The sequence below is a fragment of the Phascolarctos cinereus genome, unplaced genomic scaffold (assembly GCF_003287225.1).
Source record: "Phascolarctos cinereus isolate Bilbo 61053 unplaced genomic scaffold, phaCin_HiC Scaffold_3;HRSCAF=262, whole genome shotgun sequence".
Lineage (NCBI taxonomy): Eukaryota > Metazoa > Chordata > Mammalia > Diprotodontia > Phascolarctidae > Phascolarctos > Phascolarctos cinereus.
The window spans coordinates 118,128,595-118,144,527 of record NW_027555736.1 but is presented as its reverse complement, the minus strand read 5'-3'; the positions used below and the strand labels follow the sequence as shown (position 1 = coordinate 118,144,527).

Here is a 15,933-nt window from a genome sequence, read left to right as displayed (position 1 = left end):
CCCACTGCTTAGCAGTATTTGGCACATAGTAATCTGGCACTTAAATGGCTACTGACTGACTGAAATCATGTACACACATGCATACATGTATGTATCTATATATGTATACGTAAGTATGTGTATATGTGAGTTTATGTATATGTATATGTGTGTGTGTATTATTGTCCTGATGCCAACTTAACACATCTTCTTGAGTTGCCATATTTTCCAGACACATTGGACCTGGGGTATGCAGGAGGCCCTGAATGGGTCAAGGATGGAATCCCACCTGAGCTGACATTATTTGTTGTGTGCACCCTCTAGCTGGACTCCCTGTGTGTTCTTGGGAGCTGAACCAGCTACTAGACAGGCATCAGTCAGCCTGCACCAGACTGAAAACTGTTTGTGTTGCTGGGAGCCTTGTAGATAAGCAGACTATCCTATCTTGCTAGTTTCCAAGGGAAAAAAGTGCTGCTTTTGTCATCCTACTTACTCACGTTCCCCCTCCTTTTCTTTTGCCTTACTCCTACCCTTTCCCCACCCTTGCTTCTCCCTTCCTTCTCCCATGCCATTCCTGTTTCTGGGGGTGGGGTGGGGGATTGCCTTCCACTCCTCCCTCTCTTGTTGTAACTCATGAATATGCATTTTCTCTCTGGATTGTGAGCTCCTTTATACTTAGTTTCACATGCATGTTCATTTCTCTTGTAATATATCCAGTTGCAATAATGTCTCATGGACTTGTGATTTCTTTTTTTGTATACACATATGCTAGGTATTACAGTCTACCCTAATCTGTATAATTTTCAAGATTTCTATTTTATTGCTTACTTTCTATTTACATTTGCTACCTATCCATGATTATCTTTTGTGTAACAAGCTTTTGGGGAGAAGGAGCTAAGCTGGCAAAGAGTAAACTTACTATTACCCTCCTAATCTGGGGTGGTATACGTTTCCATAACGAGTGACTATGGAAACTAGATTTTATTTTGACCCCCCAAAATAGAGATACAAAAGAGTGATCACTCAGTGTTATGGCAGTCCTCCTACTGCGCTCTAGTGTGGCAATCAGTCTCCCTCAGAGATGTGGAATGTGTTTTTCTAGGTCCCAGATATTATCTGTTTAAATATATCCTTGCAACAAGGGCACCAACATCCCTGAACCCTGGTTTTTAAACACTGTGACACAAGCCTATTATGTTATAATTCTCTCATTCCAAGTGAGAGACCTATAGACTATATCATCTCAATAATGAACCACAAATTAAAAGTTGATGGTACATTTGAAATGTATTAATTCTTAAAAACACTATAATATACAGGTAATGTTAAAATCATGGGCTTTTCCAAACTCATGAGACCAATTATTATATACTGGCTAGAGAATTTAGGATAAGATTTTTCTAGTTGACTATTTCCATATCCATAGATTTCCTTACAATGTTTACTTTGCTCTAAAGCAACATCTGTTCAGAAAGCAAAATATCACCATGGCCTGCTAAACTGTCTTTTGTCAAGTGCTTAAAATTGTATGTCACCTCAAAAGAACAGCATTGTCCAGTGTTCACCAACAGTCCTGATGAACAATAACTGCAAACATTTCCAGGTGAGAGAATAAAAATCAATGTTTACATCTCATGCCCTGATGTTCTCATTTTATTTCAGAAATTTTTCACTGAAGATGTGTCCCAAGTAGGATTTCCAACCATACTCCAGCTTAGAGAGTTGAGAGTGGGAATGACTGGTTCAGAATCACTTAGCCATTTCTGGCCAGAGGCGAGATTTGAACCAATGGCATATATATATATACACACACACACACACACACATACACACACACATACACACACATATGTGTAAATACACATATACATGTAAAGACGTATATGCATAAACATGTACTATGTATACATGTATGTGGATAACTATGTGTTCATATATATGTATACATATATATACAGAGAGAGAGAGAGATACAGAGAGAGAGAGAGAGAGAGATGCCACAAATCACAGAAAACAAGCCTAACTTGTCTTCATGCTCAGAGCACCTACAGAGCTCCTTACTGTACAGGGATGTAGAGATTTGCCACATTAAACTTCTAAAGACAACGTTATTGCTTCACTTTCCAACTCTGGTGATAAGCTTCCTTTCTACCATGGTGCAACAAGATGCTTGTCAAAGGAAGTGTCTACACCTAAGCCCTGAATTGACCTTAATTATAGGTTGGGGTCATAATTACATGGTTGGTACTGATCTGTTTGACAAGGAACTGGGTCAGCTCAAGCAAGTGAACAGTTTTGTGGGCAGTGTCCCCTCCAGTTCACCCACCTAATTTGCTCAGGAGTCAATACTTCCTCCTCTAGCTAGGCATCAACACAGTCCCCAAAATGGCAGCTTCCCTGCTGAAAACACCATAGCCTTCCTCCTTAATTCCAAGGAATAAGTAGTATAGGATTGTCCAAGGAGAACTTTAGTATTTAGAGCTGGAAGACACCTTAGAGATCACCTAGTCTAGCCTCCCTTACTTTACAGATGAGAAAACAGATCCCACAGAGTTGGACTGACTTGCCCAAACTCACCCAAGCTAATAAATAGAAAAATGAGGACCTCAAATGAAAAATTCAGTGCTCTTCTCATTGTGCACAATGTTAGGAAAATAAACAGTACCTTTCCAGCTCCAATTAGGATTTAACACTTGGATTCATTCCTGATTCATTCCTTGGTTTCATTCTTGAGCCTTTTGTGTAAATAATTATTTGAAACTGGGACACTTTTCCAATTGGAAATGTCTCATTTCCCTAGGTAGAGTTCAGATTTTCAGTAGTAGGCCATTAAAACAAATGAAAAACCTTAAGAGATAGAGTTTCTGGGTAATTAATAATCAATTGATTAATTTGGCTAGCCAGCAATCAATAAATTGATGGTCAGTGGTTTCTCTAGGTAACCAAAGATGACCCATGGAGAGCCTAAAGGCCTTACATACTTTTAGAAAAGGAGTGCTCCTGACAATGAAAACTGACCCTGTTTAGTGGACATTTAATTTCTTAATGAGAAAGTGCCTTGATCATGAGAGTCAGCCACGTTTAGCAATCTGGACAGGGAAATCCATCTCCCTCCAGCCTACTCTGGTTGGTTTTCTCCTTCGTGACCTGGGTCACCCTAAACTCCTATGGAGGGGTACAAGGACAGGGGCTCCCTGCTCCATGGTAAGAAATCATCTAGACTGGATTCTGTTTATACCCTAAACAGAAGTTAGGTCTCCCAGATGAATGGGGACCTGCCCAAAATTGAAGAGTGTGTTCCCTAAGGGTAGGGGTAATCTCAGTCAGTCATGCCCTTCAGAAACAAGAGTTGGGCCTCAATGAGCAAATTAAAGAGAAAAGCTAGATTTCAATTTAATAGTTGGTTACTAATATAAGAGTAAAATAATAATTTCTCTCACCATATAATCATAGATCTAGAGCATGAGTTCTTAACCTGGGGTAATCAAACTTCCTTTTAAAAAATATTTTGAAGAAAATTATTTTAATATAATTGGTTTCCTTTATAATCCTATCTATTTTATTTTATGTATTTAAAAACACTATTCAGAGAAGGGGTCTATAGACCTCACCTGACTGACAAAGGGGTCCAGGATGCAAAAAAGTTCAAGAATCTATGATAATGACCAAGGAGTAGAAGTATCTGTACCTCAGCTTTCTGGGGGAGATTTTCTGGTCAGTGAGTCCAGAATCCAAAAAAATTCAAGAACCTCTGACACTGACCAAGGAGTACAAGTTCCTGTTTTTGTGTCCCAAAAGCCTTAGTGTAGTTCTAAGTCACTAGAGTTTTTGTGTCCCCAAAGTCTTAGTGCCTTTTAAGCGATTAGTACCTTAAAGCTTTAGTACCTCTGGGCCCAAAAGATTAAAGCTTTAGTAGCTCCTTGTGTCCCAAAAATCTCAGTGCATGCAGTTTTTAGCTATTTAACTTTTAAGCTTTTAGTTAAAATTTCAATATGGCTTTTGGGACAGCCTGTGCGGTGTATAGTGCACAGCCTGACGCTAATTACGTGCCTTCTGTTCCTCAATTTCAGAACTTGGCCTTGCTTTTCCCATCAACCCAAATCCAAGGACACAGTGCTTTGCACATAGTAAAGGCTAATAATCATTCTTGCATTCATTCATCCTACAGAGCCATTCATTGCATTCCCAACTTGGGGGCTAAGAGAAAGTAGCCTGAGGGTAAATGCTTCCTCCCAGTCAGGACCCGAACCTGCCAGGACAGCTTTCATCTGGTGCTGTTTCATTTACCAGAATCACTGCAAGAGAGGCTGGCCTTCAGGACCACTAAACGTGGAGTTGTGAAATCCTCAGAGGCTCGGCACCAGTCAGTTGCCCCTCCTCCCAGCAGCTTGTTGCCCCAGACATTTAAAGCAGCTGCCCAAGCAGCCCGAGCAGCACAAGCAGCCGCTGCCGCTTCGTCGCCATTGCCAGGGCACAGGCTAGGATAGTGCCCAGTTTCCGGGGCCCCAGTATCTGTCAAGATGCGTTGTGCGCTGCTGCTGCTCCTCGCGGCCGGGGCTTTCTTTCTAGCCCCCGGAGTTTCCAGTTTGCCCACTGTATCTGCAGAAGGTAAGGCAGATGGGATGGAAAATTCTTGGAAACCAAAGTCCGCTTCCCGGTTACTCCACCTTAACTTCTTATCGCAGGAGCGGCAGCTAAACAGAGCCCGGGCGGATGGAGCGGGGTCAAAGGGCCAAGGAAGGAGGAGAACTTGACGGTCCTCCCAAGTAGGGTCCCAGATGTTCTCGGGGCACAGATCTCACACCCATAACACATAACACACCTAAACGTCCCGACACACACACACACACACGCACACACACACACACACACACACACACACATCTAGTTCCTTTCTGGGAAAAGTATGGAAAATGAAAGTTGATCATGAAACTGAACCACACAAGAAACTTAGCATAGGAAAAAAACAAAACAAAACAAAACCTCGAAGTAAGCAAAAGAGATCGCCTCGGGACCCAGGGCTTGTTCTGCAGAATTGAGACATCTTCTTGAGGTGTGACAGGCGCATCCTTTCCGTTCTCCCACCCTTTAATTCTACGGATGTTTTAAGTTTTCCTTTTAATGCTAACGGAATTTTCTCTCGCCATATGTAAAATGAGAGGATCCCTTAACTCCTGCAGCACACCACTCCATCCAGAACGAATTACTAAGTAAGTACTTTGTAAATACAGAGCTCAGGACTGCTGCTGAGCTGTTCAATAGCTTTTGTAAGGGAGCTGTGGAAACCCTACTCTAGGGACGGAAACTAAGTCCATGCAGACACCTCTACTCTCTGTAATTTGAGTCCCTGTTTCTAAAATTAGCCAGCCCTCTTGTGGGCATGAATTAAATACAACAAAATTAGGCAAATGTTAAAACCATAGACCCTTGGATTTGGGAAGCTAGAAGGAACCCCTAGAGATTTATTCCTACCTCTTCCTTTTACAGAATGGGAGGCAATTGAGGCCAAGAAAGGTGAAAGGACTTGGCCATGGTCACAGAACCACTCTGTGGCAGTCAGAGCCAGGCAGGCCTAGACCTCAGGTGTCCTGGCTCCCTCTAGACAGGAAAATAGAGTCTGAGGTCTAGAACCCAAAGAGATCTCGAATTAGTGGGATCCAACCCTCGTACATAGATGCAAAAATTGAGGCCAGAGAGGATAAATCAGTGACTTACTTATCCAAAGACAATTTAAACCCAAGCCCTCTGGCTTTCCAACCAGTACGCTTTTACACTATGCCAGAATTTCCAAGGGTTTTGTAGTGCTTTTAGGACCTGAAAAAATAAATCTTAACTAAAGGAAGTTTGGTTTTGCAGTTAAGAATTTTGAAATTGAAAATGTCACAACATCAGTTGCTCATGGGTAGGCCGAGCTAATATAATAAAAATGACAATCCTACCTAAGCTAATTTATTTATTCAGTGCCACACCAATCAAACTACCAAAAAATTATTTTATAGAGTTAGAAAAAATAACAAGAAGATTCATTTGGAAAAACAAAAGGTCCAGAATATCAAAGGAACTAATGAAAAGAAATGCAGGGGAAGGTGGCCTAGCAATTCCAGATCTTAAATTGTATTATAAAGCAGCAATCATGAAAACTGCTTGGTACTGGCTAAGAAATAGGGAGGTGGATCAGTGGAATAGGTTAAATATGCAAGACACAGTAGTCAATGACTATAGTAATCTATTATTTGATAAACCCAAAGACCCCAGCTTCTGGGATAAGAACCCACTCTTTGAAAAAACTGCTGGGAAAACTGGAAAAGAGTATGGCAGAAACTAGGCATAGACCCAAATCTCACACCATATACCAAAATAAAGTCAAAATGGGTTCAGGACTTAGATATAAAGGCTGATACCATAAGTAAACTGGGAGAACAAGGAATAGTTTACCTATCAGATCTATGGAGAACAGAAGAATTCATGACCAAACAGGAGATAGAGAACATTATGAAAAGCAAAATGGATAATTTTGATTACATTAAATTGAAAAGTTTTTGCACAAACAAAGCCAATGCAACTAAGATTAGAAGGAAGGTAGAAAATTGGGAAAGAATTTTTACAACCAGTCTTTCTGATAAAGGCCTCATTTCTAAAATATATAGAGAATTAAGACAAATTTATAAGAACACAAGCCATTCCCCAATTGATAAATGGTCAAAGGATATGAACAGACAGTTCTCAGATGAAGAAATTAAAGCCATCTATAGTCATATGAAAAAATGCTCTAAATCGTTATTGATTAGAGAAATGCAAATCAAAACAACTCTGAGGTACCACATCACACCTATCAGATTGGCCAACATGACAAAACAGGAAAATGATAAATGTTGGAGAGGATGTGGGAAAACTGGAACTAATACATTGTTGGTGGAGTTGTGAAATGATCCAACCATTTTGGAGAACAATTTGGAACTATGCCCAAAGGGCTACAAAAATGTGCATACCCTTTGATCCAGCAATAGCACTTCTAGGGCTATATCCCAAAGAGATCAAACAAATGGGAAAAGGACCCATATGTACAAAAATATTCATAGCAGCTCTTTCTGTGGTGGCAAAGAATTGGAAATTGAGAGGATGCCCATCAATTGGGGAATGGCTGAGCAAGTTGTGGTATATGAATGTAATGGAATACTATTGTGCTATAAGAAATGATGAACAGGCTGACTTCAGAAAAACCTGGAAAGACTTATATGGTCTGATGCTGAGTGAAGTGAGCAGAACCAAGAGGACTTTGTACACAATAACAGCCACATTATGCAATGACTAAGACTGTTAAACTGAACCTTTCTCAGCATTATGAGGATCTAAGACATTCCAGAGGCCTCGGGATGGAATGCTGTCACATCAAAGAAAGAACTATGGAAGTCGAATCCTATCACTTATTTTTACCTTCTGTTGAGTTTTGTTTCATCTTTCTGATGGTTCCTGGTATTGGTTTTAATTTTTACTTACAACTTCACTAATGTGAAAATATGTTTAATGGGTATGTAAATGTAAAGCCTATATCAGATTGTGTGCCATCTTGGGGAGGGTCGGGGGGGGGAGGAAAAGGGAGAAAAATTTTCAACTCAAAAGCATATGGAAAAAATAAAAAAATTAAAAAAAAAAAAGAAAATGTCACCCAGAAAATAGATGTATTTTCCCTAAGAGGCAAATCTGACCTAAATACCTGTACTCTACTCCTAAGTGACATCCAGTAAAACCTTGTCCCACATTTTGGAGGCTTAGAATAGTTTTGATATTAGTATTTTTTCTTAATTCCTTCTATCTAGCTAAGAATTCATGTTACCTTGCTGCTCTCCCTTTAATCTGGAACCCTACTTTTTCTAGACTTTGTCCCCAGACCATTAAATGAATGCAGTGACCCATGGACCATAGCATGCCGATACTGTCCATGACTTTTCTTGGCAAATAAACTGGAATGGTTTGTCATTTCCTTCTCCAGTGGAATAAGTCAAACAGAGATTAAATGACTTGCCTAGGGGCACCCCGCTAGCAAGTGTCTGAGGCCAGATTTGAACTTAGTTCTATCCTGACTCTATGCCCAGCTCTCTATCCACTGAGCCATCCAGCTGCCTAATTAATATACAGACAACAGCTTTCCAACTGATCCCATCGCAAGCCATAGCACTAAATTCAGCTACTCCTGCTTCTGGAGTTAGCCTGGAAATCTGTATTAGAGAGTATCAGAAATTCTAGTTCTTAGAAACTTCCATTTTGTAAAGTGCCATATAAGTTTTTACTTTACTAGAGAACTAAAGCAGTGATTGGTCCTTAAAAATAAAAAATTAATTTATTAACTAGTTTGCTTGATTGTAGACCAAACATGTCTGTTTTATGCCAAATTCTAAAATGTGCTTTTGCCTTGGCAGAGGAGCTTCTGTTTCCGTCATGGATGAAACAGGTCAGTGATTACTTTTTTTGAGAGGCAGTTGGGGTTAAGTGACACAGGGTCACACAGCTAGTAAGTGTCAAGTGTCTGAGGCAGCATTTGAACTCAGGTCCTCCTGACTCCATTACCAGTATTCTCTATCCACTGCCCCATCTAGCTGCCCCACCAATTACTTCTTTTGTGAGCTTTTAAAATCTCACAAATTTCCTTCGAGGAAATGAAGTCAGTTGTGATAACAGATGTAAAGAGAAGGGATTTTCTAACTCATCACCAGGCTTTCTACAACAATATTTATCAAGTAAATTGTCAATTAATAAAAACTAAGTGACCAATCACAATTATAATATATGATATATATTTTAATTATAATTGCCTACAGTAGTGAATGTGGGCATAGGGTCTGCTGCTTTTAATATTCAATCTATTATCACACTATTATGTTAATGACTGACCTAGCCAACCTTTCTCTTTAAGCATGAGTGAGAGACGATGAGGGCTTGAACTAGGGTGGTGGATGTGTGAGAGGAAAGAAGGTGATGTGTCTGAGCGATATTATGGAGAAAGAAATGACAATATTTGTTCACTGTTTCCATATGTGGAGTGAGGAGGAAGTGAGGAGTAAAGGATAAGACTCAGTTTATGAACATGGATGATTGGAAGGAGTTACCCTCAAAAATAATAGGAAAGTTTGAAAGAAGGTAAGGATCTTGGGGAAAGGTAATGAATTATTTTGGACATGCTGAATTTGAGATTTCTTCAGTACAAGTTTGAAATGTCCAATAGGTAGTTGTAGAAGACTGGAGCTCAGTAGAGAAATTAGGGTTGTATACATGGATCTGGGAATCATCTACTTAGAGATGATCATTGAACTTCTGAGTACTGAGTTCACCAAATGAGAAAATATAGAAAAAAAAGATAAGAGGACCCAGGACAGAGCTTTGGGGGATATCCACAGTTAGTGGAAGAGATATGGATGAAAATCTAGTCACAGCAGGGGTTGGATTGGAGCGCACTCCATGGAGTATCCATGTGGATGGTGTGTGGAAGCCACCCAATGGAGCACTTGCTGAACTGCACTGGCTGTTTCTGGTTGATAACATGTGACATTCTTCAGGGCTTAAGGACTTGGGCATTTTGAGATGACTCAGCAAACCCTGGGTTGTCTTTTGGTTCTCTCTCCATACCCCACCCCCAAGACAACGGCATTGCATTAGTTGAAAAAAAAAAAGAGGATCTTCCTGACCACCCCACCCCTCTTCTTTCTAAAACAAGCAGCATGTAAGTCTTCCTCACTAACAAGTTCCATGATAGATAGTGAAGGGGTGGTGGTCCTTCCCCTACCCTTGTAGCATAGTGGCTGCAAGCACATGTATTGGTTTAGAGGAACTTGAGAGTGGATTATCATCTATTATACTTTGTTAATTACTCATTTTGTCAGAAAATAATACAATTTTTCTTATTTCATTAGTATTAATTTTATCTCAATATTAATACACATACACAATTACAGTTCTATAAAATTAAGCAAGAATTTGACTTGCTCACTCTTCTTTTTTTTTTTGTCCAAGATTGCCTTCTTTTCCTATTCTACTTTCTGTGCCATATTCTTTTTCTTTATCTGTGACACCCATAATAAACTTATTCTTCTCCTTCATTTCCCTCCTCCAAGCCCATTTGTGTCAGTAGTTAATCAAAACAACTTTTATTTTGTTATCCCTCTGTGGTGATTACACTGAGGGTAGTGACTACTTAATCACAGTTGTAAATTTGCCATTGCTTTTTACAATTGTCTTGATGATGCATCTCTTTGTTCTTGTTGATATATTTAAAAAAAAGCATATCAAAAGCTGCTTTAAGCTTGGCTTTTCCTCCCATGAATCCATGAAATTTGTGACTTTTTAAATGACCAACTTTTGTATTCAAAAGGAATGCTTAGCTTTGCTGAGAAGTTGATCTGGAGAAGTCTTTAAATGCTTAATTTTAGTATGTCATAATCTAGTTCCTTTTGTCATTTCTCATTCTTGAAGAAACATATTTTCAACCATTTGAATTCATGTCTTTTGATATCTCATGTTTTTCTTTTTGACTTGATTGTAAAATCATTTCCTTGTCATTTTGGACTTGAAGCTTGACAAGAAAGTGCCTAGCTGAGTGGAATTCATAACCCATCCTTGTTTCATTTTCATTTGAATTCTGTTGATTTGCAATATGTCCTCTTTCAATATTTCTGTAAATTTTTTTATGTGGTTTTAGGAAATATTGTATCATGATTCTTTTCTTTTTGACAATTTCTGGGAAATCTTAACAGCTCTCTCCTTGTACTCTTCTAGATTTTCTTGTCTTTGCCTGCTTAAATTCCAAGTTCTTTTCTAGTTGTGCAATTTTACAGATGTTTTTCTGTTTCCTCTGTTGTTACTTCGACCACTTTTTCCTCTTGTGCAAAACAAACTGGTTTTCATTGAATCTCTGGTTTGTTTTTGTATTTTTCTACAGATAACTCTAAACTGTTAGGTTTCATACCATCTCTTATCATAACACCAATAAGGAATAGTCAGGACTTGAGCCAGGTCTTGTGATTCCTTATTTTGGGATTTTCCTGTACTTTTTCCTCAGGTGAATAGTTTCCTCAGTAAGTGCTTATTAAAATAGAAAAAAAATTGCATTGAAATGAATTAATTTCATCTAGTTTAAATGAGGGGCAGTGTGGCGTAATGGATAGAGCACTGGTCTTGGGGTCAGGAAGACCTGGATTTAAGTATCACCTCTGTCATACACTGGCTTTATGATCCTGGGCAAGGCACTTAACCTAGAGAGGTTCCAAGCACCTCTCTAAAACTATAAGTTATGTAGCAGATACAAATTTGCAGTGGAGAAAGTTTCTCACCTGGAACTAATTTTATTTTATTTTTAATATAAATTTATTTGTAGTTTTCAACATTCATTTCCACAAGTTTTTGAGTTCCAAATTTTCACCCTGTTTGTTTTGCCCCTCCGCCACCCCAAGATAGCATGCATTCTGAATACCCCTTCCCCTAGTCTGTCCTCTTTTCTTTCTCTCCCCCCTTCTCTTATCTCCTTCCCCTTTATTTTCCTGTAGGGCAGGATAGACTTCTGTACCCCATTTCCTGTATTTCTTATTTCCCAGTTGCATGTGAAAACATTTTTTTAAACATATGTTTTTAAAACTTTAGGTTTCAAATTTTCTCTCTTCCTCCCTCCCCACCCACCCTCATTGAAAAGGCAAGCAACTCAATATAGGTTGTACATGTGCAATTATGCAAAACACTTCCATAGTAGACATGTTGTGAAAAACTAACTCTATTTCCCTTAATCCTATTTTGCCCTCCCATTTATTCTATTCTTTCTTTTGACCCTGTCCCTCCTCAGAAGCATTTACTTCTGATTACCCCTTTTCCCAATCTGCTCTCCTCTCTATCATCCTCCTGCTCTCTTGTCCCCTTCCTTTCCTATGTTCCTGTAGGGTAAGACAGATTTCCATATCCAATTGAATGTGTATGTTATTCCCTCCTTAAGCCAAATCCTATGAGAATAAGATTCACTCATTCCCTCTCACCTTCCCCTGTTTCCCCTCCACTGTAAGACTTTTCTTTCTGTTTTGTGAGATAATTTACCCCATTCTACCTCTCCCTTTCTTCTGAGTATAATCCTCTCTCATCCCTTAATTTTATTCTCCAGATATGACCCCTTAATCTTCAACTCACCCTGTGCCCTCTATCTATCTATCTATCTATCTATCATATATACATACATATAATTTTTTCCTCCAACTACCCTAATACTGACAAAGGTCTCATGAGTTATAAATATCATCTTTCCATGCAGGAATGTAAACAGTTCAATCTTAATAAGTCTCTTATGATTTCTCTTTCCTGACCTCTTCATGTTCCACTGGAGTCCTGCATTTGAAAGTCAAATTTTCTATTCAGCTCTGGTCTTTTCATCAGGAATGCTTGAAAGTCCTCTATTTCACTGAATGACCATTTTTTCCCCTGAAGGATTATACTCAGTTTTGCTGGGTAGGTGATTCTTGGTTGTAATCCTATCTCCTTTGCCCTCAGAATATTATATTCCATGCCCTGCGGTCCTTTAATGTAGAAGCTGCTAAATCTTGTGTTATCCTGATTGTGTTTCCACAGTACTTGAATTGTTTCCTTCTGGCAGCTTGTAATATTTTCTCCTTGACCTGGGAACTCTGGAATTTGGCTACAATATTCCTAGGAGTTTTCCTTTGGGGATCTCTTTCAGGAGGAGATCTGTGGATTCTTTCAATTTCTATTTTGCCCTCTGGTTCTACTATATCAGGGCAGTTTTCCTTGATAATTTCTTGAAAGATGATGTCTAGGCTCTTTTTTTGATCATGGCTTTCAGATAGTCCAATAATTTTTAAATTCTCTCTCCTGGATCTATTTTCCAGGTCAGTTGTTTTTCCAATGAGATATTTCACATTGTTTTCTAATTTTTCATTCTTTTGGATTTGTTTTACAGTGTCTTGATTTCTCATAAAGTCACTAGCTTCCAATTGCTCTATTCTAATTTTTAAGGAAGTATTTTCTTCAGTAATCTTTTGGACTTCCTTTTCCATTTGGCCAATTTTCTTTTTAGGGCATTTTCTCCTCATTGGCTTTTTGGACCTCTTTTGCCATTTGGGTTAGGCTATTTTTTAAGGTGTTATTTTCTTCAGTATTTTTTTGGGTCTCCTTTAGCAAGCTGTTGACTTGTTTTTCATGATTTTCTTGCATCACTCTCATTTCTCTTCCCAGTTTTTCCTCTACTTCCCTTACTTGCTTCTCAAAATCCCTTTTGAGCTCTTCCAAGGCCTGGGACTGATTCATATTTTTCTTGGAGGCTTTGGATGTAGGAGCTTTGACTTTGTTGTCTTCTTCTGGTTGTATATTTTGATCTTCTTTTTCACCAAAGTAAGATAATATAGTCTGACTCTTTTTGCACTGCTTGCTCATGATCCCGGCCAATTACTTGAGTTTTAAACTCTTTGTTAAGGTAAGAGTCTGCTTCCAATGTGGAGAATGTATTGTCCCAAGCTTCAGGAGTTTGTACAGCTGTTTTCAGTGATACTTGTAGGGACCTGTAAATTTTCAGTTCTTCCAAGGTGGTATGATAAGGGTTGAGGTGTTTACTCCTTTCCTGGCCTGTGACCACAAGTATTCCTTTCTGTCCTATAACTGTAAGGAGGGGTTCCTCTCCACAGCCACTACAAGCTCCATCATGCCAGCATTCCTTCTCACCCCAGCACCGCAGCCCAGAACTGTGACCCAGATCCAAACAAGGGCAAAGCAAGAGATTCCTGCCTCAGCACTGGCAAAGAGATCCCTGCAATCCCTTTCTGATCAGCCACTGGATTCCCCCTCAGTCTGTGGGCCAGAAGCTCATGAAGCAGCTGCCCCCCCAGGACCATGCTGTTGAGGAATGGCGCTGAGACCCCGCCTTCCTTTCTCAGCACAGACAGAAACAGACTTTTCCCACTGACCTTCTAAGTTGTCTTTGGCATTAGTGGATTGAGGAGTCTGGAAACCTTCACAGCTGCCCGTGATTCATTCCTCTGAGGCCTGCTCCAGGTTCACTGCAGCCTGCGCACCCACGCTGTGCTCCCAGCCTGGCGTGATACACCTTTCTGATCAATCATCCAGGGTGTCTTGGGCCAGAAGTTTGTTTCAATCTGTATTTTTGTGGGTTCTGCTTCTTCAGAATTTGTTTAGAGCCATTTTTTATGAGTATTTGGAGTGGTTTGGGGGAGAGCTTAAGCAAGTCACTGCTTTCACTCTGCCATCTTGGCTCCGCCCCCCTGGAACTAATTTTACCAATGAAATCACAGATCCAGTAAAACAAGAAGTAAATATGTTTTAAAAATAAGTGAGAACGCCAAGTATGAAAATTTTGAATCTAATTATTATAAGATATGGTTTAACATAATTATGTTGTCAAGAAAAATGTTTACAATTGTAGAAGTAGATAAACTGTATATTTTTAGTTTTGGGGTAAAAACATCTATTCCCCAGAAGAGTTTTCTTTGAGACCAAGGAAACAGAACTACAGGGTCCTGTAAATAGAGACAGACCCTCAGGCTGAATTCTATTCTCTTCCATACTGACAACTAAGAGATAAATCTGATTGATTCTACTTTCTTAGAAATTTTCTGTAACACCAGGATATTCTGATAAGATTAACTACAAGGGGCAGCTAGGTGGCGCAGTAGACAGAGCACCGGCCATGGATTCAGGAGTACCTGAGTTCAAATCTGACCGCAGACACATAATACTAGCTGTGTGACCCTGGGCAAGTCACTTAACCCCATTGCCAAACTGAAAAAAACCAATAAGATTAACTACAGAAAAAAAAATCCCATTGGAACAAATCTGATCTTTGGCATTCTGAGACCCCAAGTTAACATATTGTCCCCCAAATCACCTAATATCTCATCCCTATTACTCAGTCTCCCAAATAAGGAAAGTGGCTGAGCAGCCTCACCTGACAGACTCCTTTTGCCACATGTAATGATGCCCTAAGGCTGTGTAAAACTCTATTTGTGTGTTTCTTACTTTGCTATAGTGTAGCTCTGCCATCAGCTGATGCTAATTAAACCTTTTATCTTCTAGCTTGGCCTCCTGATTTATTGACCTCTAGTTAAATGGACCAAGGTGGGAGGAATTACTCTCCAGGAGGATTTTAGGGCCTAGGATTTGAGGAATTCCCGGCCAAATACATATTTCACAACCATCTGATTGTCAGGTAGGTGAGCACTTGTATATTTTGTGTTAAGCACTGTGCTAAATGCTGGGAATACAAAGAAATGGAAAAAAAATCCTTACTTTCAAGAAGCTTACAGTCTAATGAAGGGACAACATGTACAAACAAGATAAATAAAAGACAAATTGTAGAAAATTAACAGCAGGAAGGCACTAGAACTAAGATTGGGGAAAACTTCTTGCAGAGTGGGATTTTAGCTGAGACTTGAGGAAATCCAGGGAAGTTAGGAGTCAGAGGTGAGGAGGGAGAGAGTTCCAGACTTGGGGGACAAGAAGTGAAAATGCCTGGAGTTGGGATATGGAGTTTCTAATTGGAGGAACAGCAAGGAGGCTACTGTCCGTGGGTAATATCATACATAGTGGTGGTGGTGGTGGGGTATGTATACATAAAGAATAAGAAAATTGGAAAGGTGGGAAAGAAGCAGGTTATGGAGGGCTTTACAAGCCAAACAAAGGATTTCATATTTGAACTTGGAGGCAAGGGAGACATTAGAGTTGACGGATAAGAGGAAGTGACATGGTCAAAATTCCTCTTTAGGAAGAACAATTTGACAGCTGAGTGGAGGATGGACTGGTGTGGGAAAGATTTCAGGCATTTTCTTTTGCAGTAGTTCAGATGTGAGATAATAAGGGCCTGGATCAGATGGTAGCGATGCCAAAGAAGAGAAGGGGAAAGTATATGAGAGATGTTGTTAAGACAGAAACAATGGAACTTGGAAACTTATTGTGTATTGG

General features: G+C 39.5%; 1 long non-coding RNA gene across 7 annotated transcripts in view; it reads left to right on the top strand.

Moving 5' to 3' along the window:
• Positions 1–4,314: 4,314 nt before the first annotated feature.
• Positions 4,315–15,933, top strand: part of LOC110193675 (uncharacterized) — a 95,408-nt gene continuing 83,789 nt past the window's right edge. Inside the window, exons 1-3 of one of the 7 annotated variants that reach the window (XR_013485292.1) lie at positions 4,316–4,587; positions 8,397–8,428; positions 15,049–15,181. This is a non-coding gene — a long non-coding RNA (uncharacterized LOC110193675). Of the gene's footprint in view, positions 4,588–8,396; positions 8,429–15,048; positions 15,182–15,933 lie in introns of all 7 variants that reach the window. The other 6 variants (XR_013485288.1, XR_013485290.1, XR_013485287.1 and 3 more) reach the window with 6 other exon arrangements.